We start from the raw sequence: 23603 nt of genomic DNA, 5'->3' as shown, positions 1-23603 counted from the left end.
GTTAAACTGTTGAGTTTTACCGTTTTTGAATCCATTCAGCCGATCTCCGGTTCTGGCGGTACCACTTTTAGCATAGCTTAGCATACATCATTGAAGTGGACAAGACCATTAGCATTTCTAAAAAAAAAATGACCAAAGAGTTTCGATATTTTTCCTGTTTGAAACTTGACTCTTCTGTAGTTACATCGTGCACTAAGACCGACGGAAAATGTAAAGTTGCGATTTTCTAGGCTGATATGGCTAGGAACTATACTCTCATTCCTGCGTAATAATCAAAAAACTTTACTGCCGTACCATAAGTGCAGCAGGCGTAATGATATGACACAGCGCTTGAAAATAGTTCCGTTGTGTTGACGGAAGGTGGCCTATTTTCAGGCGCTGTGTCATATCATTATGCCTGCTGCACTCATGGTACGGCAGTAAAGTTTCTTGATTATTACGCAGGAATGAGAGTATAGTTCCTAGCCATATCAGCCTAGAAAATCGCAACTTTACATTTTCCGTCGGTCTTAGCACGATGTAACTACAGAAGAGTCAAGTTTTAAATAGGAAAAATATCGAAACTCTTTGGTCATTTTTTTTTTTGAAATGCTAATGGTCTTGTCCACTTCAATGATGTATGCTAAGCTATGCTAAAAGTGGTACCGCCAGAACCGGAGATCGGCTGAATGGATTCAAAAACGGTAAAACTCAACAGTTTAACTCTGGGGGAGTTGTAAAATGAGCCTATTTCAAAAAAAAAAGTGGAGTATCCCTTTAACTTAGATTTAAGAACAGACCATGTGGATACGAGTCTTGGTCCCAGTACTAGTCCCACTTTCAGTGTGAATGAGATGCATTTCTCTCTATTGATGGTCCATTGATTCTGACTAGGCAAACACACTCGACAAAGCCAGCACAGTCTATCAGTGCAAGATAAAAGCACTGCTTTAGTGAAACAGTGGCAAACGCTTTGGTCACATGTGACCTTTCTCAATGCCCAGTGCAGGAGTCACATGACTACACAGATCACTGGTTAACCAAACTAAGGTATACTAACAATCCAGAAAACATACTTGAACAACATGCATAATGAATGAAATGAGCTCACTACAATCCAATAAACATTTTCTTCAACTGATTCTGACTAAATCACATTTTCATGAGAAACACATTGTACACGTTATACACTCTTTAAAGTGTGAAAAAGCAGACTTACTGTGTAAATATATTTATAATATATCGAACTGTCTCTGCACTGAAACTGACAGTGTCCGATATTTAAAGTACCTTTACATTGGTCTAATTGTAAAGCATGATGTAAACCTGTTTTCTTTTTCAGTTCGTCTAAAGCTAATCCCCATAGAAAAAAGAAAATAAACAATTTTGTTCGCTGAACCTCAGAGTGTTGATGTGCAGAAATATTATGGGTTTTATTCAATTTTACGGTGTGTTTGTTTGTGTTTTATTATTATTATTATTACTACTATTATAGTACATAATGGGGAAAATACATCAGAATAAACACTAAGGTATTTCGAAGTTGTGTTTATTTATAGTAAGTAAACTAAATTAAACATTGACCAACAAAACCTTTATATTTTCATATTATAGCATGTTACTATATTATATGTTTAAGGTGAAGTTATAAAAAGCCATACACTGATAAAAATGATTTTGTGGTGAAGTAAATACTACAGAAAAAACCCAATGTAATTTACATGAGAAAGTTAGTTTAGGCGAGAATAAAAAAAACGAAATTCTATATTAGTACTCAATTCAAGCGTGTAGAAATGAAAGCGTAAAAATACGTTATAAAATTAAGTAAAATTACTCAACTTTTCTGATACTGGTGTTCCCATCATGCACTGGGCCTTGAATAATTAATGAGGTTGATTTTTCACTGTTTTCCAGCTGTATGGTTTCATCACTGCTTTTGTTGTTAAGATTAGTAACTGGCCATTTTGTGACATTTGGAGTTCATTTTCCACTCAAAATGACCCCGATCCATCAAATGTTACGTAAATATGGTGTTTCACACAATATCTATTGTATTAATTACTTAGATGTTTCTAAGTAAAGCATATCCTTTAAACGTGTGGTTTAAATCAATGTTATATTGTTTGAGTGAAATCTATTGCAAAGGAAACTTCAACTAAATAGATATTACTCAACCTTTTACTAGCCAAGTTAAAATTACTTATTTTCTTTGTTACTTTCACTTAACTTAGTTAAAAAGAGTTTACTTAATTCCATATGTGAAATGTACTTAAAAAATATGCGTGCAAAAACTTGCCCATAAAAAATTAAGTAAATTGGACTTATTATTATTTTTCAGTGTATACACTGATGAGCCAAAACATGATGAGGTGGAGAGTATTGTTGATCATCTCCAAACGGCCTCAAATTAAGCTCTGGGTGTATAAGCAAACAATCAGTTCTCATAATCAATCTCGTGATCGACAGGTCGGATGCGGGAGAAACGGCGGGAATAAAGATCTGAAACACTTTGACAAGGAACAACGTGTTCTGGCAAGCCGGCTGGGTCGTAGTGTCTCTGAAACGAGGCTTTTGGGTCGGCTCCCATCAGTTTACCAACAGTGGCTCGAGGAGGCATAAGCTAGAGATCTGCGCGGGAATCCTTTCCCACTCCCACACGTTCCCGGAAAATAATGTTCTCTTCCCACTCCACCCACAACTTCATGTTGTGCTTCACTCCTGCCTGCAAAAGCCCACAGGTAAACGTATACATCGAGTTTTTTCAGTAAGTCTATGAAATTTCCATGAAAATGAATGTGTAGCCTAGCCACAACCTCCCAATATAAACACTCCCGATACATTATTTGTTATTAAAGCATCTACATTCATAAACCACTGTTGATTTTAAAAGAGAGCAAGCATAGGCTTCTGCATGCGTGTTTTGCTATGATAGAAAGCTGTCACTCATTTTAGTTCATCATGATCTCACAAACTTCTGTTATAATCAATGAAGCGGTCGACACTGCACAATGAATCATTTATTTGCATCATGTCAACACTTTGTTTGTTGGGATTTGCCAGTGTAAACACCTCTGATTGGCCATTGCATTCAGGAGATCAACAGATATGTCTCTGATTGGCCATTGCATTCACCAACAGACATGTCTCTGATTGGCCATTGCATTCAGGAGATCAAGAGATATGTCTCTGATTGGCCATTGCATTCAGGAGATCAACAGATATGTCTCTGATTGGCCATCGCATTCACAAGATCAACAGATATGTCTCTTGATTGGCCATTGCATTCAGGAGATCAACAGATATGTCTCTGATTGGCCATTGCATTCACCAACAGACATGTCTCTGATTGGCCATTGCATTCACCAACAGACATGTCTCTGATTGGCCATCGCATTCACAAGATCAACAGATATGTCTCTTGATTGGCCATTGCATTCAGGAGATCAACAGATATGTCTCTGATTGGCCATTGCATTCACCAACAGATATGTCTCTGATTGGCCATTGCATTCACCAACAGACATGTCTCTGATTGGCCATTGCATTCACCAACAGACATGTCTCTGATTGGCCATTGCATTCAGGAGATCAAGAGATATGTCTCTGATTGGCCATTGCATTCAGGAGATCAACAGATATGTCTCTGATTGGCCATCGCATTCACAAGATCAACAGATATGTCTCTTGATTGGCCATTGCATTCAGGAGATCAACAGATATGTCTCTGATTGGCCATTGCATTCACGAAATCAACAGATATGTCTCTGATTGGCCATTGCATTCAGGAGATCAACAGATATGTCTCTGATTGGCCATTGTCTCTGATTGGATACACTGCTCAACCTGGCAAAACCACGTTGTAAATAGAAACCTCTGGCGCTCTGCGCAAACACAGATATACACTCGATCGCTCACCAAATGTGCTTCGCCAATATGCTTTTATTACGGAGAACACTGATCCGAGATCAGCAGTTATGGGCAGCTTACTCGCCACTGCAGGGCTCCAGTTTGAACTAAACCATAACTACAATTCGAGAAAAACTGAGATGGTCCTCACTGCAGAACACGAAATCCAGGGGGAGGAGTTGGATCCAGATCCAACTCCTCCCATCATACATCATACCAGGGTTCTAAATTAACTTCTTTGATCACCAGCCAATGTGGCTGGTAACCATTTAGAATTTCCACTAGCCAAATTTTTTCCGGTGAAAATAAGAGAAATTATGAGTGCCACTGAATGCATTTGATAATTTTATTAACATTGTTGGCATGAAAAACACATATAAAGTACAATACAAGACAGAAAGTGCAAACATTTCATTTCAAGTTTGGGATCTATCTCCATTAGGGATGTGTACGAATATTCGAATTTTCGCTCTGTAATTATTATTAAAAAAATAAAATACTAATACTAATACTTTTTTTCTTCAATTTTTTTTTCGCAGTTATAATTAAATGCACTGGGTGGAGCATTTAACAAGTGGATTGTGTTTTTGATCACATAATGTCGTTGTCTGCCTCGTGAAGTTTGGAATTACTTAGATGAAAATGATAGCCTATTACAAAATGGAATTACGTTTAATCAATTATTAATTATTATTATTATCATAATATCACCACCACAATGAGAAATCACATGAAATCCAAAGAAACAGCAGTCGACTGAGGAAGCAGCTGTCCATCACTGCATTAACGACTGCAGGTCAGCAGCTGTACCCCGATATCTTCTGGTAGCAAAATGATTTTGACATATGCTTCCTTTAAGTGTCGTTGAGGGAGACAGGTTTAAGAACAGAAAACGCAAAGTGCTGTTACTTCACTTTGCACACACACACACACACACGCGCGCGCGTCTCTGCAACGCCTGTGTGTCAGCGCAGCGCGTTTTCTCACTCGAGCATGTGGATATTATTGTTTTTCTCAACATGAACGTGAAACAATATAAACACGATAATCATATGCTGACTCGAGTATGCTGACTACGTTCTGTACAATAACTGCGCAGTCTGCTTCTTTTTTTCTTTTTCTTTTTTTTTCGTTTGCGCTGCCTGAGCTTAAATGCTTTTGTTGTTTATATATTTTGTTTACACATATTGTTTAATGTTTTCAACTAAAAGAAAACCTTAAGATATATAGTAAGCTTGTTGTGTATAGGCTATTGCCTAATGTAGGCTATAGGCTAAGCTTGTAAGAAATAATGACAAAAACCTTAAACTTAAAAAAAATAACGTAGGCTATCTCTCGTTAAACGACATTTAAATTTAAACCCAGAAGTCTGTCCCAACCACCGCCGCATTTAGTTTAATCTTAACTTTTTACTTTAGCTACTTTACTAGCTTCCTCCTCTTTCAGTCTGCTCCCTGCTCTGGCTCGTTCTTCATCTTCCTTGTGTTTTCTGGTGGACGGACGCGTACGCTCCGTTTGTTTCCATGATCATTTCTCGCGCTGGTTTCACTGCAAACTGCGCGCAGCCAATGGGCGTATGGAACGTCATCACGTAGCATTACGGCACAGTGTTTATGGGAAATGTAGGAAGTACTGCCAGGGGGATAAATGACCGAGAACAGAACCTTATGCATCACCGGCCAAACTGGCTAGTAAGTTTTTATTAACACCCGCCAAAATGAATTTTAACCCGCATTTGGCGGGTTGGCGGGTGTTAATTTAGAACCCTGCATCATACGTATACCAAACCTACCCATCTCCGCCCCCTGATCCCTAACCCCACCCCTAACCCTACTCATCTCCACCCCCTGATCCCTAACCCCACCCCTAATCCTACCCATCTCCGCCTCCTGATCCCTAACCCCACCCCTAATCCTACCCATCTCCACCCCCTGATCCCTAACCCACCCCTAATCCTACCCATCTCCACCCCTTAGATCTGGATCCAACTCCGCCCCCTGATCCCTAACCCCACCCCTAATCCTACCCATCTCCACCCCCTGATCCCTAACCCCACCCCTAATCCTACCCATCTCCACCCCTTAGATCTGGATCCAACTCCGCCCCCTGATCCCTAACCCCACCCCTAATCCTACCCATCTCCGCCCCTGATCCCTAACCCACCCCTAATCCTACCCATCTCCACCCACTAAATCTGGATCCAACTCCGCCCCCTGGATCTTGTGTACTGCAATGAGGTGCTTCTGGAAAAACTAATGACTTTGGCTAAAACAAATGAGAGTATTTTTTTAAGGCAGCGGCTAATTTGCACTAAGTGAAAATAGCAATAGCAATTTACACTATATAAAAGAAACAGTTTTTTTGTTTTTTTGCAATAAGTGCAAATAGTAGTTAGATGCTATTTATACTTATAAATAGTGGCAGATAATATTTGCTCCTCAGTGTTGTTGTACATTAAACAGCATGCAATAATAAAATAGAGTGCATATGATTATATTTATTGAAATTATTAAATGGACGACAATAAAGCTCTCCCGACAGCTACCCCTAAACACTTTATTATTAAACACACATTAGACTTTTTATTTCCACTTTTCAAAAAATGTCTTCTTTTTAAAAAAACATTTTTTAAATAAATGCCTTTCCGATTTGATGTAATGGGAAAAGGGAGTAGAGTGAGTTTGGCAAAAGAAGGATTCGATTTGCATTAAAACTTTCTGTCACGTGCCTTTCCTCTATATTGCCACTGATGACAATTACGCATCTTCTATAATTGTGTCTGGACAATCAGACGTCAGTGGGCGGAGTTCGTGTAAATAGCCTCTGCCATCCAGGCCTGATATTTGCCCAGTAGTGTAAATAGACACTCAGTTTTTTTTAAAGTTAGTCCAAGGTATTGTTTTTTCTTTCCGTGTGGAAGCAAGTGTCGACGTAGACGCCTCCTGACCAGCGGCCTTCGAGACGAGTGTGAATATTGAGACGCTCTCAGTCCACAGTATCAGTTCTCTTCGCTCCAGCAGAAAAAAAGGCAATCCATCTCTCGGAGTAAGAGCGGCCCTCATGTCACCCAGTCTCCAATTACCCTGCTGACTCACACACAGGCTGTTCGACACACTTACATAAAGCCTTCTGCACTCACACACATCACACACATCACACTGAGATCTGCACGACTGCAAGCCTGTAAAACACACTAGTCAACTAATCTGTGAAGTGATGGAAGCCCTGTGTACTCAGACTGGTATCTGTTCATCTAAACCTCACTACATGCATTTCATGGGAGACTTTTTCCACAAAACTATAAAGCAGCACAACTGTTTTCAACACTGATAATAATCATAAATGTTTCTTGAGCAGCAAATCCTCATATTAGAGTGATTTCTGAAGGATCATGTGACACTGAAGCCTGGAATAAATTTCAGTTTAACGTATACTCACACAGAAAACTGTGGAAGCTTATTTCTGCCACAGAATAAAAGATAAAGAAGTTTTTTTCTCAGAATTGCATGATGTAAAGTCGCAGTTGTGTGTTATAAAGTCAGAATTGCGTGATATAAACTCGAAATTGTGAGAAAAAACGTCACAATTATGTTTTAAAATGTTTTATTCTGTGGCGGAAACAAGCTTCCATATAAAACAGTTATTTTAAATTGCAAAAATATTTCACAGTTTTTACTGTATTTTTGATTAAATAAATGCCGATGGATCAGGGGCGGCGCCAGATAATTTTGAACGCAGGTGCTGAGGGGGTGCTAGATCATTGACAGGGGGAGCTGCGCAATTAGCCTATATATATATATATATATACACACACACACACACACTATTATTTAAATGAGCAAAATTTATGATGAGATGTGCTCCAGTTCACGTGCAATGCAATTGCGCCCGCGCCTCCTTATCTTTATCATATTGTCTGCTATACTATTTGCTTCTTATTTAGGCTATTATACCCAGTCAATTGGTTGATGAAAAATTGATTAAAATTAAGATACAATTTATACAAAACGAAATTCACTTTAAAAAAGGCTTTCTACAAAACAAAACTTAATTTATACTTAACATAAAAAAAAAAATCCTTTTCCTTTAAATCCTCGCTTATCTAGCTTATGCTACTCCGAGCAATGTCCGAACTTGGTATTTTGAGCACTTCTTGCGTTGTTTTTGCCTTTTCACGATGACTCGCTTGGTTTATTCCTCAGTTGAGTCGCTTTGGATAAAAGCGTCTGCTAAAATAAATGACTAAATGTAAATGTGTAAATGTAAATTTAGTGGTCAAAATCATGTCTGACCCATCATATCTTCCGATATATCGCGCATCTTACTCATGCTGTTCAATTTTCATAATCAGCATAGATGTAAAAAAACAACAAAAAAAACATAATATTTTAACAAAAATGAAATTAAATACGCTTATTTAATGGCTACAACACACATATATGGGTCTGACTCTCTAAATATTGAAACAATTAACATTAACAATGCTGAAGTGCAGTTAATTAATAGTAAATGTTAACTAATCTTATTAAGTGTTACCGATTTTTTGTACACCGATTAAGAGGTCTCGTGAGTTCAGTGTTGGACATGTCAGTTGTTTTAACTATTCATTAAAGTGAATGGTTAAAATGAGTCATTCGTTTGCGTATCGGACGTGTCATTAGTGGACGTCTACGGCACGCTTGTGTGATTATCTCGGCAGTTTAGGACATCGTACATGATTTGCGTCAATACAGAAAACTTATCACTGGATAGGTTTTTTCGTTTATTGAAATGTGGTTTAGGTCAGCTTAATGGGCGGAACGCTTTTTAGAGAAAGCTTTTTTTAAGCTAGGCAACGTGTTTTTTTTAGCACAATTCACACACCGCGGTAATTCAGGAGAATACATCTCCAAATGCCCCACGTGAAACTGCGGTCTTCCGACCTTTTACTATCGTGTCAATTGATTTTGATTAATATGCGCGAGAAGTGTTTGAAGACGTGAGAGTGCGCGCGGCCGGGGCTCTTTCTCTCTGCTCGTGATGCGCCCTGTCAAGCGCAGCAGTCATTCTATTCTACATCACTCACCGATCAAAAAAGGCTTTGGCGGGACAAAAAATTGCCGTTATTATGTCGAAATACCGAGATATTATATTGAAATAACGACTTAATATATCGAAAAAACATATATTTGAATATAATTGATTCCAGACATTATTTTGGGGGGTGCTATCGGGGTGCTTTGGTCTTTCTTGGGGGTGCTGAAGCACCTGCTAGCCACTCCCTAGCGCCGCCCATGCGATGGATAGATGCGCTTTTATGATGGATAGATGCGCTTTTATGATGGATAGATGCACTTTTATGATGGATAGATGCACTTTTATGATGGGTAGATGCACTTTTATGATGGGTAGATGCACTTTTATGATGGATAGATGCACTTTTATGATGGAAAGATGCACTTTTATGATGATGCACTTTTATGATGATGCACTTTTATGATGGATAGATGCACTTTTATGATGGATAGATGCACTTTTATGATGGATAGATGCACTTTTATGATGGATAGATGCACTTTTATGATGGAAAGATGCACTTTTATGATGGATAGATGCACTTTTACGATGATGCACTTTTATGATGACTGATGCACTTTTATCAAGGATAGATGCAATTTTATGATGGATAGATGCACTTTTATGATGGATAGATGCACTTTTATGATGGATAGATGCACCTTTATGATGGATAGATGCACTTTTATGATGGATAGATGCAACTTTATGATGGATAGATGCACTTTTATGATGGATAGACGCGCTTTTATGATGAATAGATGCACTTTTATGATGGATAGATGCACATTTATGATGGATAGATGCACTTTTATGATGGATAGATGCACATTTATGATGGATAGATGCACTTTTATGATGGATAGATGCACCTTTATGATGGATAGATGCACTTTTATGATGGATAGATGCAACTTTATGATGGATAGATGCACTTTTATGATGGATAGATGCAACTTTATGATGGATAGATGCAACTTTATGATGGATAGATGCACTTTTTTTATGGATAGACGCGCTTTTATGATGAATAGATGCACTTTTTTGATGGATAGACGCGCTTTTATGATGGATAGATGCACTTTTATGATGGATAGATGCGCTTTAATGATGGATAGATGCGCTTTTATGATGGATAGATGCACTTTTATCATGGATAGATGCACTTTTATGATGGATAGATGCACTTTTATGATGGATAGATGCACTTTTATGATGGATAAATGCACTTTATGATGGATAGATGCACTTTTATGATGGATAGATGCACTTTTATCATGGATAGATGCACTTTTATCATGGATAGATGCACTTTCATGATGATAGATGCGCTTTTATGATGGATAGATGCACTTTTATGATGGATAGATGCACTTTTATGATGGATAGATGCACTTTTATGGACTTCAAAAGAGAAACAGCCATTCACTGCCATTAAAAAGCTTGGAAGAGCCAGGACATTTTTTTAATATAAACTCACCTAAAGGATTATTAGGAACATCATACTAATACTGTGTTTGACCCCCTTTCGCCTTCAGAACTGCCTTAATTCTACGTGGCATTGATTCAACAAGGTGCTGAAAGCATTCTTTAGAAATGTTGGCCCATATTGATAGAATAGCATCTTGCAGTTGATGGAGATTTGTGGGATGGACATCCAGGGCACGAAGCTCCCGTTCCACCACATCCCAAAGATGCTCTATTGGGCTTGAGATCTGGTGACTGTGGGGGCCATTTTAGTACAGTGAACTCATTGTCACGTTCAAGAAACCAATTTGAAATGAATCGAGCTTTGTGACATGGTGCATTATCCTGCTGGAAGTAGCCATCAGAGGATGGGTACATGGTGGCCATAAAGGGATGGACATGGTCAGAAACAATGCTCAGGTAGGCCGTGGCATTTTAACGATGCCCAATTGGCACTCAGGGGCCTAAAGTGTGCCAAGAAAACATCCCCATGCCATTACACCACCACCACCAGCCTGCACAGTGGTAACAAGGCATGATGGATCCATGTTCTCATTCTGTTTATGCCAAATTCTGACTCTACCATCTGAATGTCTCAACAGAAATCGAGACTCATCAGACCAGGCACCATTTTTCCAGTCTTCAACTGTCCAATTTTGGTGAGCTCTTGCAAATTGTAGCCTCTTTTTCCAATTTTTAGTGGAGATGAGTGGTACCCGGTGGGGTCTTCTGCTGTTGTAGCCCATCCGCCTCAAGGTTGTGCGTGTTGTGGCTTCACAAATGCTTTGCTGTATACCTCGGTTGTAACGAGTGGTTATTTCAGTCAAAGTTGCTCTTCTATCAGCTTGAATCAGTCGGCCCATTCTCCTCTGACCTCTAGCATCAACAAGGCATTTTCTCCCACAGGACTGCCACATACTGGATGTTTTTCCCTTTTCACACCATTCTTTGTAAACCCTAGAAATGGTTGTGCGTGAAAATCCCAGTAACTGAGCAGATTGTGAAATACTCAGACCGGCCCGTCTGGCACCAACAACCATGCCACGCTCAAAATTGCTTAAATCACCTTTCTTTCCCATTCTGACATTCAGTTTGGAGTTCAGGAGATTGTCTTGACCAGGACCACACCCCTAAATGCATTGAAGCAACTGCCATGTGATTGGTTGGTTAGATAATTGCATTAATGAGAAATTGAACAGGTGTTCCTAATAATCCTTTAGGTTAGTGTATGTATTCGTCTGAAAGAAGAATGTCATATACACCTAGAATGACTTGAGGGTGAGTAAATCATGGGCTAATTTTCATTTTTGGGTGAACTATCCCTTTAAGATGGCAATGATATGGAGGCACAGTGGACAGAGAGATCGCTCTAGTCTCCGCTCGGTTTATCAACACACGCCGTGACGCCTGGAGTGTGTACAGAGCCGACGCTGGGCAAACGTGATCAGGACGAGGCTTGTTTTCTGAGATTCAGACGGTCTGTGGATCCAGCTGTGCTGATCTGGATTCACCAGCTGCTCAGATATTTTGTTGTAAATTTAAAAGTGTATTACTGTACTAATGACTTGAAAAAGTAATCTTTTAATAAAACAGTTGTAAAGCGTCACACTGGCTATAAACATAGTGTCACTTTTGATGAATTTTGAAAGAAAAGTATTAAAGGTGCAATATGATTCTCTACAGAAACATTTTTTTGTTATGCTGGTTGAAAGTTCCTGATAGCAATCACTGTTAACCAGTATATATCATCTGTGGAAAGCGTAGGATCATAAAATGTTCGTTCAATCATTGCATTCGGTCTGAAAGAAGTGATGCCCTGTGTAAGACGAACTGGAAGAGAGGGCAACTCTCTGAGAAAACAAAGAAAATTAACATTTGAACATAGAAATCTCTTGTGAAATTAGCATCACCATTCAAGACACAAATCTCACGTCAGTATCATCCTAATCTACATCTCTTTCCCTCTTCCTCCATTCCCCCGTTCCTTCTCTCTCTCATGGTGAGATCACCAAAATACACCCACAAATCTATATGGTGTGTGTGTGTTGGGAAGGGTTAGTGTAGAGGGACGTAATATACAGTTTGTACAGTATAAAAACCTTTAAGCCTATGGAATGTCCTCGCAAAACAAACCTGTGTGTGTGTGTGTGTGTGTGTGTCTGTCTGTGTGTGTATGTGTGTATGTGTGTGTGTGTGTGTGTAGGATCAATCAAACGTGGGTCTCAGCGTTGCTTTCATCATTAAACGCTCCCCGTGAACGTGAACGATCGACACACACACACACACACACACACCGCTGATCTCTGCGCGTATGAGCGACTTCAGAAACCAGAGTTCAGATCACACCAGATCACGCTCGCCATCACGTGGCGTAAAGGTTTATTAAAGGGAACAGGAAGACAGCATGGGGAGATATAAATATGTTTCATGTGGTTTAGACTGCGAATCATAAACTCAGTCATTAGCAGCTGTCAGCAAACGGATGAAACATATAAAGAAAATATATCACTGCAGTCTTGCATGTGCGACACAAATATGGATTCATAAAGGCCTCGTGCATTTCAGAGTCTACTGTTATTAGCCTGTGAACATAAAACAGCACGTCTGTCAATCGCGTTCAGCATTTATGGCTCTATTTATAGCTTGTCTTGATATTAAGCAGTGGCAAAAAAAAATGGTGTTATGGTGTAAAAACAGAGTGTGTATCAGCAGCATCAGAGCAACACACACACATGCATTACTGAAGCACATGCTTACAGCTCTCCTGAACGAAAGAAGTGCCCTTCATTTTACTGAAATACTTACAGTTTTAAAAGTTCATTAAAAAAAACTGTACTTGCAGACAACATGATATTAATAGAATCAAAAGCCACTACCTAAAGAGAAAATGCTGTTTAGTAACACTTTGTTTCTTTCATATATGATACATGTACTTGCATAACTACAAGCACATAACCCTAAACCAAACCCTATTCTGTAACACTTTATTTTACAGCGTCATTGTTACATGTTACAGTACATGTACTTACCATAGTAATAACAGTAAATTATACATAATTACATGCAACTAACCGTTAACCTAATCCTATACCATAGTAAGTACATGTAGTTGCTTAATATTACTCAGTATATTAATATATAATTACTCAGTATATACAATATATAATTACACTGAAACAATGACACCTTAAAATAAAGTGTAACCCCCTGTTCCTAACCCTACAGTAAGTTCATGTTAATTATTCTTTCTCAGTACTTAAATGCATAATTACACGGTAACAAGGGCAATTAATAAAGTGTAAACCTTTCTTAACACACTTTTAAAAACAGCATTTTGTAACAATGTCAAATTATCAGTTTTACTTTAAAGTCAATTTTAAAAAGTTTTAATAAACTTTTGTCATGCTTATTTTGAGCTGACTAACATATGTAAAGTACTACATTATAATAATAATAATATATAATAATGTAATACAGTATAATTGATTACATTATTCATTATAATTTTAACTGCAGTGTTATTCGATGTTACATTTAAAGTTATTGTATGTATAAATATATATATATATTTGTAAAGTTGCAGTTTAATACATGTAAAATATATTAACTTGTTATATATATATATATATATATATATATATAATATTATGATATATGTAAGTTAATATATTTTAAATGTATTAAACTGCAACTTTACAAATATAATTATTACAAATATATATTTGAACTTTATTTCGAAGATATTTAAAAAATATAAATAAAGTAACAAAACAAGAAATTATCAAATTACATGTAAAGATGTACTTAAGTCCAACTTAAGCAACTGGTGCTCAAAAATTAGAGATTTTTATTATTATTTTCATTTCAATTAAATGAATGTAGTATATTTTAGTTCAGTAATATTTTTTATTTAATACTTTGTACTTTTAGGGGATTTTATGGTACTAAATTATATTTATGCAGTAGTTATAATCTATTTATTCACTTTTGAGCATAGACCTGAAAATTTAAATTTCCAACTTAAACGATCATAAATCTTGAATTGCACTAATTTTTCGGTCAAAAATGGCTGAAGAGCACCATCATTGTGTCAATGTTTTTTAAACATTTCTGATTACATTGTGATACTTTTGCAAGTTAGGATAAAGTGCAGGATTTTTTTTTTTTTCTATATTTAATTGGTAAATATTTAAGTGTCCATAAACATTACATTCACTTAAGTATATTATTGTTATTTTTCTGTAATAAGTATTCTTTTTACAGTATATGCTAAAGTGTACTATTATTTCACAAGGGAGAGGAAGAAATTCACAGAATAACAAAAGACAACTTCAATATAGACTGGGATGTAGTACGTGTCATACTAATAATAATAATAATAAACTTTATTTTATATGGCGCCTTTAAATGTTACTTCTCAAAGTGAATTTACACAGAAAAGGATACACATGTAAAGGTAAAATGCATAAATAACAAGAGAGATAAAAACATCGAAACCTCCCATAAACTAAACATACTGCAAACATACAATATTCAAAATACAATATAGGCTACAAGATATACAATATACACTACAAAATCACATATAAGCAAGTCTAAAAAAGTGACAACCGGGGTTGTTTGTCCTTGTCCCGAGTTGTTCAATGATAAACGGATGATCAATGGCCTCTAAATCTAAACCGTGTGTCTTATAAAGCGCACAGACGAGTGTGTCAGCTGTGATGTGCATGGAATGATGAAATCAGCTTTAAGATGAAGGGAGACTAGATAAGGAAGAATGAAGGAATGAAGCGAGCGCTAGAAGTGTGTTGACCTCATTACTCACTGAACAAGTGTGAATCGACACGCTCTCGGGACTGAATGAATATCATATTAATTAGGGTCTAAAACCAGGACACGCACACACACACACACACTCATCATGCAGCGCCGTGTATTTAGGACAAATATAGACCGAGAGCAGGGAACGAGTGATGAAAGATTGATTTTTGCACTTTCAGTGAACATTAGCTCACTCCAAGACAATCTTATCTTTGCTATTTATACAGCGTGCAGCGGGAATTTTTACACATTTTCACTTTCAGAAGACATATTTGCATATGCTTATGCGGTTGAGGTGATATTAAAAGATTAGCCTTTTAAAAAAGCGTGTGAGAGAGAGAGAGAGAGAGGGTATTGCATCAACGATATTGCATATTTTAATGCCTAGCTGTTTCGCGGTGGTTAAAAATAGATTGCCATGGAAACCCTACACATAAGGCACTCTGGGTATCGGCTGAGGACTGAAGCACATGGAGGCGAGAGAGACGAGAACATCTGGAGTTATGCACATCTGTAGGCTACGTCACTGCGCTCGCTTTGGGACTACAGTACCAGCACGTGAAGTAACAGATCAATCAATACAGCAAATGAAAGGGTAAATGCCATATTTAACGTAGGCCTATGTGAGGCTGCTAAAAAAATAAATAAAAAAATGCTAAATTAATAAATATAAAGGTGTGATGAAGCAGAAACAGACTTGTTCTGGATGTGTTACTCTATCTGTATGCTGGGAAAAGTATGCATGAAAAACTGAATTTCCATGTTGCTAGTGACAAATGAACTGAAACTTATTAAAACTGTGCTTCTAATGGATATATATCTGATAAGAGATATGAGAGACATATACGAGGTCTTTGCACCATTTAAACATCCTGTAGATTAACACATCCTCCTCATTATAAACAAAGCATTATTTTAATCGAGCTCCAAAAACGGCTCGTTTTCATATCGCAGGATCTGTGACGTCACACGGGGAAATACATCTGCATAGGTATGCCTTGTATACTTTAAAGGGGTCGTGAACTGCATTGTTTTATTGTTTTATAATGTTTCATGGAGTGCACTTATAATGTGAGATTATATTAGAAATAAAAGCATTTTTCCTACCCTGATTTTAGCCCTCTGGTTTGAACGCTCTGCTGTGATTGGCTGTCAGACTGTAAACGCACTGCTGTGATTGGCTTTGAGACTTCAGTGTAAACGCCCACTGCTGTGATTGGCTGTCAGACTGTAAACGCCCACTGCTGTGATTGGCTGACAGCTTTCCTTATGAAATAGCTAAGTATCACATGTGGAACTCTCTTGATAACTTTTAGCACTTTTTTACTATTACAGTTCTCAAGGTTAACAAATCGTGAAAAGTGTTGATTATAGCATTCTATTCAGATCTATAGCATTATATTTAGATCATTGCAACTCAGTTTCTGCACACTAACGAATGCTTTCATCTTAACTAACAGTGCAAACACAATGTAAATCAGAGATTCGTTAATTATAACGAGAGTATAGAACTCAGTCACTGATAAACTCGCTGTGTTTGATTGACAGCTCAACAGTGATTGTAAAGGGAGCGTTCTCTGATCCCTTTCTGTATAATTTAATCACAGTTTAAATAACAGAATATTTTCTTCCTAGTAAGAGAAGCAATGTGAAGTTGAACGTTAAGTCACTCACTGGTTTGATTTACTGACACATAGACCAAAATCATCGGACTGTACATGAATCATTACATATTAAGAAATCACTGGTCACAGATCAGGCATTAGAATGAACACGGTTACTTACATGTACACATACTGTAGAGTCCATATCGTAAAAGTCTGTTAACACATTTACCAAAGAATCCACAGTGAAATGAATCGAATACAAATAAATAAATAATGCTCAACTGAGACATTCACATCTTGCTGTCCCCGAAGCCATCTTTATCGCACGCTATAGTTCTAGTTGTAACCAAGTAACCCAAATATATAAGGTCAAATATGTCAAATGTGTGTGTGTGTGTGTGTGTGTGTGTGTGTGTGTGTGTGTGTGTGTGTGTGTGTGTGTGTGTGTGTGTGTGTGTGTGTGTGTGTGTGTGTGTGTGTGTGTGTGTGTGTGTGTGTCGTAGGGGTGGTTAAAAAAATCGATTATTGATTAATCGCGATTATGTTATGGACGATTATGAATCGATTATTAAATTTTCAAAAATCGATTTTTTATTATTTAAAAAAAAAAATTGCGTTATTATTATTGCCGCATCGCTGGATCTAGAGAGAAGCCGCCGCCGCCGTCGAGGAAGCGACAAGACAGCGCCTGAAGAAGCCGGCCGTCTTCGCCACCTTCAGCCATCCGTGCGAGCTACGCTATCCGGCGACGGATCCTTTCTTGCAAAACTTACTGTCTAAAAGAGCAGCGAGCGTCTTTTTCAAGATGCCTTGCACTTCCTGCGGCGCGTGCAGAGCCCCGCACAGCGACGGAGACCGCCATGTGATCTGCGCTCTCTGCCTGGGTTTGTGAGCTCAGCGACGCACTTCTGATGTCGACCCTGCGGGCTGCACTGCCGTCGTTTTCTGATGCAAATGCTCGCCGGAATGACTCCCTCGAGAGTCTATCTCTCCTTCTCCGCCCCCTCTCCCGAGATATATCCAGCTGCAGACCCGCAGCACCACCAGTTTCAGAACCCCAGCGCCAGAACCCCAGTGCCAGAACCGGAAGTGAGGGAGGGGCGGAATTATTGACAATGACACAAGCAAGGTTATTTTTGCAAGTATTTAAAAATATTTAAAATTGTTGCATCTTTTAAATAATATTTAGGGTATGTTTATATTACACAGTGAGTCTATAGGAATACCAGACTTACATTTCACTGCTCGTTGTATGAACTATAACTGGTATGTGACAAATAAAGAGCAAGACAGCGCTCGTGTTGTTTGAAGACAGAGTGCGCGCGCGCGGCCAGGGCTCTCTCTCTCTCTGCTCGTTAAGCGCCCTGTCATGCGCAGCAGTCATTCTATTCTACATCACTCACCGATCAAAATAGGCTTTGGCGGGACACAAATTTGCTTTGGCGGCCGCCAAAAAGCGGACGATCTGACGGGTTTTAGAAGATTAAATACAACCTGAAACTAAAAAACAGACCCGACCTCTATTTGAGACCGGCCTTTATTGACCCAAACCTGCAGCCACACCAGGCGTGTAGGCTAAAGAGACAATCGGCTATTTGGGACTCGGCTATTATTTGAAGTTTTACGGTACATTTTTATTGTTTCTTTTAAAACAATGCCGAATGTTCAAAGATTTTGGACATTATTTTACATAAAGAAAAATGCATGCTGCACATGTTCTTGTGAAATAAAGTATATTTTATATAAAATGCCCATTTGCATTATTTTTTTTACCATCATGACCAGGAAGTAACTCTCATAATACAATGAAACGGATAACTATATACAATTATATTACACAAAATCATTGTTTTAAAATGCTTATTGTACTATACCTTAATGTATCATTATAATACGTATAAAGTATGACGTTTCGTGTGTAATAATGCCGTTTCGTGTCTAAGCAAATTACGCTCCAAAACGTTAGGTGGCGTTACTCGGTTTAGAACGTAAGCTCCGCCCCTCACTTCCGGTCCTGGCGCTGGTGTTAGAACGTAAGCTCCGCCCCTACTTCCGGTTCTGGCGCTGGGGTTCTGAAACTGGTGGTGCTGCGGGTCTGCAGCTGGATACTATTGCCTCTCCCGGACTCGCAGCCGCCGGCTCCCGCCCGCGCTGCCGCCGCCTCAGGGGACGAGGCGCTTGATATGGATGAGGACGCGCTGCTGACAGCTGTTCTAACCGCATATAATGCAAAAAATTTTTTGCATTATAAACTTTTTATTTACCTTGACATGTTTCGACTGCAACCTGCAGTCTTCCTCCACCTGAACAACACCTTGTCTTTCTAGAAGAAAATTGTCCAATTTCTACAGTATGTTGTTTCTGATCTACTTCCTTAAGGAAATAAGCCTTTCATTTATTTGTTATTGTTTCGTTCAACTTGATGAGTCACAACACAATGTGATGTATTCATTTCTGTGTTCTACAGAACATAAGCTACATACAAATAATTCTGAAATTATAACTACACAACACAGAAAGTGCTTTGAGTTGTTGTTGTTACTCAATAAAAGAGTTAAGTAATTCAGCAGCTGACTTTTTTTAATACTGCAATCACTTTGTAGTGTTTTTTCGTTTACTGTTGTGAAATGGAAAATCAATAATCGCTAATCGAGAATCGTTAATAATCGAAAATCGACTGTAATCGAATCGGGACTTCAATAATCGTAATCGAATCGAATCGGGAAATCAGACAGATTAACCACCCCTAGTGTGTCGGTGGGCGTGGCTAAACAGGCAGTGATGTCAGAGGCAGGAGTTAATAATCTTGTTATAATAATGTTTTACCACACTATTACGTAATAAAGTGACACATTCCACAACCTGTGGTTTTGTGAGATTGCCTTCAATAAAAGCTGTTTTTAGTCTGACAAGAAAGTTTTGAGTTCTGAAAGTTACAGGATTTTTTTTTATAGTCAAGTCAATTCAGTCACCTTTATTTATACAGCGCTTTTAACAATAGAGATTGTTTCACAGCAGCTTTACAGTGATAACAGGAGATTAGAGTAGCAGAGATTGTTTAGGCTTTACAGTAGATCTAGAATAAAGTTATTGTCCGGATAAAGTTAGCTTTGATTGATTCACTTCCGTTGCAAAGATCATTAGTTGCAAACACGACACGGCTTTATATAGTATATTATAGTACAATGACCTCTTATATGTCAAAAGATCAAGGGAATTTTGATTTCATGTCATGTTAACTGATGGGAACTACTTTAGTAATCACATCCTGCAGTGTCAGTTGTGCAAGTGTTTTCTATGGACACACACATGGGCTGATAAATTAATAATTCTATACTTGAACTTCAACACATCACACACACACACACACCTAATATTTCCCAAGGTGTTTTGGCCTTTGCAGGATAAAAATCTCTCTTTGCTTGTAATATTTTGTCCAAAACTATAGTTTCCATGGCATTTTGCTGAATCGATATCTCTCGGTAATGGAGGTGTGTGGATTCTTTACAAAAACGTAATATAGAAAGTGCTGTGATAAGACAAGTAGACTTTTTAACCTTAAAGAACAACAGGGCTTTTACCATGACCAGCATTATCTCAATTGAACAATCTTTCCAGTTTTAAATTGATTTAGGGCCCAAATATGCTGTATCACACAACCGTATCACTGACTGAATGAGTATTGAGTGTTTTCTTTGAAACTTTTTGGCTACATGGTAGAAATGATGTTGCTTTACAGTAACTGTATAGAGTTTATAACTCTATATAGTTTTGAAAGAGTATTAGAAAGAGTCTCAAAACAAACACTAAGACAAGTGCAGGAGCACAAGCATAAAATATAAGCCGTATTAAAGTCAGCATGAAACAGAAGTCAAGCTCGTCTTTTCTTCCCTGTTGTGTCGTATATCCGAGTGAAACGCTTCTGGAACAAGAACAGATGTGGGAGGGGCTTGATTGTGTGAGTGGATGGTTGGGGTTTGCTATTGGCTGATCTCATGTGAGTGACAGGTTATAGCCCCGCCCACATCATCAGAGAAGAGAAGAGATGCTGCGAGAGGAAGTTATTCAGATTCAAGATCACCAGGAACATAGACTTAAAACAATAGTGATGTGCAGAGTTAAATCATGTATAATATTCCATAAAAATAAAATTGATTTCATGGTGGTTTTAACCTAGATTTTAACAAGATCTTCTAGTGGACGGACAACGGAAGGACAAAATATGTTTGCAAAATGTCTTTTATAGCAAGTGTTCTACAAAAGTTATAAGGCACTTGAAAATAATGACAATATTGCACAGCTTTACATTTCTTATACTGTACACAAATAATATGAAGGAATATTCTGTATTGATTTTTCACAAGTGTTTACCCGTATTTTGAGGGTCTGTAACTTGTCTGGCAGAAAATTACCAGCGTTATTACTTTTTTTATAGTGTAATATTTACTATAGGTTGTGTACAGTATATAATAGGGTATAGGGATGCACCGATATGAAAATGTTGGCCGACACCGATAACCGATAATTCTTTATATTTGAAAACCGATAACCGATATGTTGGCCGATAAATTTAATCCAAATTTTTGGGATTATTTTTGAGAGTCTCACCATTAAAATCCATGTCCCAAACACAGTTATAATGATGTTCTCATTATAATTATATGTAGCCGATATGACAGACTTGTGTTGCACTTTACTGTATTTTCCTTTTTGAAGTGATTCCGATCATATTTCAAGCGATTTAGAACCATCATGTTGAACAGTCTCATCTGAAGAGTCTCAGCTGAAGGAGATAATACATTATTTATCGGCTTTAATATATCAGCCACATTTTCTTATCGGGCCGATAACGATAACATTAAAAATGAACATATATCAGCCAATACCGATATGGTGGCTGATATATTGTGTGACATTAATAGGGTATAATGCAAGGTGACTTACAAACGAGGAAGGTATGCACTGATGTGATTTACACATGTAGTTCAGTGGAGAAGAACAGACACACACACACACACACAGATTTCAGCACAGATCTGGAACATCTGTCCTGATGCTGTGGTTCACACACTCAACTGCTGGCTGTTTGAGGGAAACTGAATTGGACATCGTTCTGGTGGATCCATGTTTTTGACGAGGAACCCGAAGCCTGTGAGCGTGAGGAAATAAATCTAATCCTTCTATGCGAACACCTCCAGTCCACCAGCGTTCCTGAAGAACAGCTCACAGATCCTCTAACCCACACACTCATCGATCCTGTGTGGAGTAACACAGCAGCGTGGGCAGAGGGATGTGTGTGCGCGTGTGTGTGTGTGTGTGTTTCACAGACCATCCTCTCTCTCTCAGCTGGGATATCAGTGTCAGGTTTCTGATGTCGGGCTCAGATGAACCTCCAACACAAAGCTGTCGATCAACATTCACAGACTCACAAACTCATGAGAATCAGCCTATAGAAAAGCACTTTCCAAAACTCTCCCCAAGCGATGTAATATTACTGCTGTCTGCTGAACCATCCATCGCAGTTACTCACCAACAAAGGAACTTGACTTTATGTATAGCTTTCCACAGCAAACAAAAATATGTTCCAAAACCGTTTTGATTATGTTTAGATTAAGTTATATATATAAAAATCATTTTTCCTTATTACACCTTTTGATCATTACTATTGCAATATATATATTGTATATATAATGACCATTGTTCTACATATATATTAGGAAACTTATAATAGAGATATACACATACTCGAGACAATTTTGCATAAAAACACTTCACATAATTATATGTACATCATATTTTCTGTTTCATGTGTTTTGTATTGATGGTATTGTCTAACTGTGTTTTGTCTTATGTTCTTCTTTAATAAAAAAAAATAACAGTTTTTATTTTTGGGGTTATACGAACATTAAGGAAATATTCCATTTTTAATATAATGGGAACGTTACTACTGAATGTTCTCTGAATTGGTAGCATTTAAAAAAAATTAGACAAACAGGTGAAAATGTTTTATGAACAATGTATAAATAATGACATTATTGCAGACCAGATAACTTCGAATGAACCATTCTATTAACATAATGTTTGTTCATAACTTTGAGAGAACGCTCACTGTCTTTAGTATGTGTCATTAGTGACAAAAGGCACATTCTATCTTGTTAATGGCTGAGTAACGTCTCATGTTCATTATCTATAAAACTCAATGTACGATCATCCCAGTGACATCAAAATGGCTAAATTTACCCAGGACTGTCATGCTGAAGCCACTGCATCATGTGCTGTTTTTTTCTCTTTATGTTATGTATTTGGTGTTGTGTGTGTGTGTGTGTATTGCACATAGAGCTGAATTAGTAGTTTATGCACAGCACTGACTGCGAGAAACAGCAATGCAGTGACTCATATCAAATGTGCAGAAGTCAACATCAAGCTGCATTCATCCAATTTACTGTCATAATGTGGCAGATCAAGTGAAATATAATGTTATAAGGTCATGGACATTCCTATAGTCAATCTGAATTTAAATAAAGTTCAATTGTTGAGGTAAAAAGATTCCTAATTAAATCAATAGATAGTGTCTGTGTTCAGCCTATACTTGATAACAGTATGTACAGTAACATTTCTTGCATCACTGGTCTGAAATCCGATGATTAGACGCACAATCACACCATGATGACTCACAACATTGTGTTTGTCATGACGCACTGGATGACACAAGCAGTGATGTGTATATTATTGTGATATTTGTGTGAATGCAAATTTAAAAAACCACTT

The 23603-nt window shown here is 37.8% G+C and overlaps 1 protein-coding gene across 12 annotated transcripts in view; it reads right to left on the bottom strand.

Annotated features, from left to right (window-relative positions):
* Nucleotides 1-23603, bottom strand: part of atp2b2 (ATPase plasma membrane Ca2+ transporting 2) — a 241837-nt gene that overhangs the window by 81937 nt on the left and 136297 nt on the right. The window lies entirely within an intron of this gene.

This window comes from Rhinichthys klamathensis, unplaced genomic scaffold, assembly GCF_029890125.1.
Source record: "Rhinichthys klamathensis goyatoka isolate OS25496 unplaced genomic scaffold, OSU_Roscu_1.1 h1tg000095l_1, whole genome shotgun sequence".
NCBI classification, from domain to species: Eukaryota; Metazoa; Chordata; class Actinopteri; order Cypriniformes; family Leuciscidae; genus Rhinichthys; species Rhinichthys klamathensis.
The sequence above is the reverse complement of the archived record's forward strand: the minus strand, read 5'-3'. Positions and strand labels throughout refer to the sequence as shown.